The sequence below is a fragment of the Myotis daubentonii genome, chromosome 3 (assembly GCF_963259705.1).
Source record: "Myotis daubentonii chromosome 3, mMyoDau2.1, whole genome shotgun sequence".
Taxonomy (NCBI): Eukaryota; Metazoa; Chordata; class Mammalia; order Chiroptera; family Vespertilionidae; genus Myotis; species Myotis daubentonii.
This window is the reverse complement of record NC_081842.1, coordinates 136,798,567-136,802,606: the sequence shown is the minus strand read 5'-3', so window position 1 is coordinate 136,802,606 and position 4,040 is coordinate 136,798,567. Positions and strand designations below refer to the sequence as shown.

Sequence of the window (4,040 nt, the reverse complement as noted above, 5' to 3'; positions counted from 1 at the left end):
ACTTCATATCTCCCCAGAGGCGTTTCAAGTTTCCCAAAAAGCAGATAGGGTCTGAAAAATCCACCCCAAGCTTCTAACATGTATCACCACCACAAATGAGTCTATCCCTCAATTGGCAATGTTTTGAAGATGACTGTTTCTTACAGAGAACGGATTTGAGGTGAGCAAGATAAAAGCATGGAGACCCATGCATACACTAATTCGGTAGATCAGGTGAAAGAAGATTCAGCGTTGAGCGGGGCGGGGGGGGGGGGGCGGGGGGATAGTGGCAGTGGAGATGGAAAGAAGTGAAAAGACTAAACAAGTATTTTGGAGAAAGAATGGAGAAGTCTTAGTGAGGGTTTTCCTCTAGGACATAAGGGAGAGGAAAGTGCCAAGAATGCCTCCTAAGTTTCTGGGCAACCATAAAGACTTCTGTCGGGGGAGGAGCTGAGCCAATTAGATTATCCCTCCTGAAAGAAGACACTGAGACCAGATGGTGGAAGTGGATACAGTGGAGATGTCACAATGCACCCCCAGAGGTAACTGCCGTGCTGATCTCAGGGCAGGAGGAAGATAAGCAACAGCAAAGAGCAAAACAAAGACACGTGTTCCATGGCCCCTAACGGGTGGCCTTACAGGCTTTCTTTCTCTTCTTGGAACATAGTGTGTTTCTGCCTGAGTCCCCTGCCCTCTGTTTCCTAACTTGGAATGCTCCCCCAACCCCTCCATTTATCTCCTTTGTGTTTTTCAGCTACTCACTTAAATGTCATCCATTCAGAGAATGTTTCCTGACCACCCAATCTGAAATAGCACCCAGTTTCTCATTATCACATGATGCTCTTTTATTGTTTTCAAAACACTATCTTCTGAACTCATCGTTGGTTTACAAGTCCACCACCTCACCCTCTAGAATGCAGGCTCCCAGGCTGCAAAGATTTGCCTCTCCTTTTCATGCTGATTACCCAACGCCTGGAACAGCACCTGGTGCAGTGAGCCCTCAGGAAATGTTGCTGACCGGGGTTCTGGGGGATACTTTCCCAGTTCCAGGTTCTAGTTCACAGGAAGTGACTATAGCTTGTTTTCTGCCCTTGGCTACTGTAAAATAGTCCCTTATAATAACCTTTCCTTTCCCTGACCTCCTTCGAGTGGCTTCTTTCCCTTAGCAGCACAGGGCCATCCCAGAACACATATAGGAATCTACATCATCACTATATGTCATAATAATGACATATCCCTGGGACAAAATCTAGGGGATATGTCAATGCTTAATAAAGGGAAGAGCCACAAATATTTAAAAATTAAAACAGATTTGCTTTTGCCGCCTCCCGAGTCTGACCCAGCTCGAGAGTGATCCATGGAGCCCAATGAGATGCTTGCTGCCCACCACTGCTCCTCAGACTCCGCCAGGGGATGAGACCAGAGTCCCCCAGGGCACCGAGCTCATGCCTAAGAGAGCAGTCAGTCGCTCTCCAACCTGTGCTCGCTGCTGCAACCACGGTGTCCCTGCTCACCTCAAGGGCCACAAGCACCTCTGCCTCTTCCAGGCTTGCGAGTGTCACAAATGTGTCCTCATCTTGGAGCGCCGAAGGCTCATGGCTGCCCAGGTGGCCTTGCGTAGGCAGCAGGAGGCACAGCTGAAGAGGCCCCTGGCTCAGGAGCTGATGAGAGGGGCGGCTTCTCCTAAAGCTCACAGCCACGTCAAGAAGGCGGCCATGCGACCAGGGCTCCCCTCGCCCCTCCCCGCCCCAGAAAGGAGAACATAGTGCCCCAGCCTCAGACCTCCATGGGGCAGTCCCACTGGCACTGACCGCCCCTGGGAAGGAGAATTCCCAGGGGCCTCTGCTGCTTAGCCGTCCCCCAGAACCCTTGCCTTTGCCCTGGACTCCAAGTGCTTGGACCCCTGGACATTGGCTGCCTCCAGGCCTTTCCATGCCAACCCAGTAGTGTGCCGCTTGCCATGCCAAAAGCCTGTTGTCCCTCTGTATCCCTTCCCTGGCTTTGACCCTGGCACCTCCCTCCGGCTGCCCACTCATGGGCCCTTCCCAAACTGCCCAGGATCTCACCCAATACTGACTGCTCCTCTTCCTGGAGAACCCCAAGGGCCCTCTGCCCTGCCCCACACATGCTCAGCTTTGATACTTCAGCCCTGTGGTACCCCAGACCCTCTTCTGCTTCAACCACAGGCCCCCAGAGCCTCTCGCCTGGCCTGGACCTCTGCCTCCGCAGAGCGGCAGCTGCAGCAGGAGGCAGCTGAGGCTCTTGTGGGGCTGAAAGATTCATCCCAGGCTCCCTGCCTGACCCCTTCTGTCCCCACTAACTCTGCCTGGATCTCCCTGCTCCATCCAGCTCCTGCAGGAGGAAAAGGATTCCAGCCTGTTGGCCCTTCTCTCCGACCCAGTCCAGCCCCCTCCATGGCTCTGCATATTGGGCATCTGGGTTCCATCTCCCTCCTAAGCTAGAAGCCCAGAAGTGGGAGCCTTACTGGGGCAGGTGCAACAGCCTGCAGACGCTGCATTTTATTGAGGGATTTGTGCAGTAGGAGCTTCAGCTTTTATTTTTAAGCCTTCAGGTGCTTTGTTATCTTTCGGTTCCTTTTTCAGCATGGGCATTTCCTTAGCCAGTGGTGGATATTCTCTTACCCCCTTGGGTCTTGGGACCTTTTTAATATCCCAACAAATATAGAACTGTTCAATTTAAGCTTCAAAATAGGTTTTTGCATGAATTCACGTTCCAGGATACTTATTTGACATGTGATTCTGTACATACCTGTGCACTTATGTCTGTCTCCATGCATGCAAAAACAGAAGAGTATTTTCATTTTGTGTCTAGGTTTCTGCGAGTAAGGAAGAAATAAAGCTTTGTTGTTGTTTTGAAAAAATTAAAACAGATTTTATTCTTATGTGTTGTCTTCCTCTCGTGCACAATCTCTGGGCCGGAGGTCTAGAGATGAGGAGGGGGTGGCCCTGCCACAAGGGAAGTCAGTCTGCAGAGGGCAGATAAGAGTGAAACTCGATGGCAGAACAGGTGGAAAGCTCTCCACGGCAGTCTGCCAATCATGCTGTGGGCCCTGCAGGCCACCAAGGTGGTATTTTCCCACTGGCTCTGGAGGCAACAAAGGAAGGGAGGTCATTCCAGGTAGAGGAAACAACAGATGCAAAGCGCCGAGATGCTGAACCAGCAGATCAAGTTCTGGGACTCTCCGTTCGCTGTGGCCAGAATTCAGGGCATTTATCGGACAGTGGCAGGAAATTGTACTGGGACAGTAGCAAGGATCAGATTGTATGGGCCAGTGTAAGGAAAAATCGTTCTCTTTAATAGAATTAAAGCCCAGGACAGTAAAATCTAGCCCTGGAAAAATGCTTTCCTGATTAACAGGACCTCACAGAGCCTGGCTCCATTCCCTCCCAGGTTTTCCCACCCACTGGTAACTCTCAATAAAGCCTCCAGGACCCTGTGGTTGGAGCTGAGTAGCTGGGACTTTATTCCCTAGGTGACCGTGTACACACACGCACACACACACACACACACACACACGCGCGCGCACACACACACATATCTTTTCTTGAGACTGCCTTCAAAAGAGCTTAGGAAATATTAAAGCTGTAAGTGATGAATAATAAAGAGTATTGGAAGTTAAGAGGCCTGCTGGTCCGGGTCCAGGTTCCCATGGAAGGATATCCAGTGTCGCCAAGACCAGCGCCATTGTGCGCCTCCTCAATGACAGCTTGCTGGAGAAAGGCAGTGAGCCAGGAATCCTCCAAAGCTGCCTGTTGTGGAGGCTGATGGAGATCGTAGAATCACAAGGAGCTTTAGTTCACTCATTTAACAGGAAAGACATTCATTAGGACTACTTGATTTTAATGAAAACAAAACCTGTAGGCTGGGAGGCCACTCTGTCCTTTCAAAAATTCACATTAAATGACAGCCTGGGTGAACCTTGTCATCTGCGTTCTATCCATTTGCCACTTTCTATCAACTATACCTTTATATTTAAATTTTAAACCCATTCTCCTACTCACTTTCGTTTTTATAACCATAGTAAGAACTTCACTGGATTT

General features: G+C 50.1%; 1 pseudogene; it reads left to right on the top strand.

Annotated features, from left to right (window-relative positions):
• The first annotated feature begins 1,336 nt into the window (after positions 1-1,336).
• LOC132229412 (doublesex- and mab-3-related transcription factor C2-like) lies at positions 1,337-2,441 on the top strand (annotated as a pseudogene).
• Positions 2,442-4,040: the final 1,599 nt, after the last annotated feature.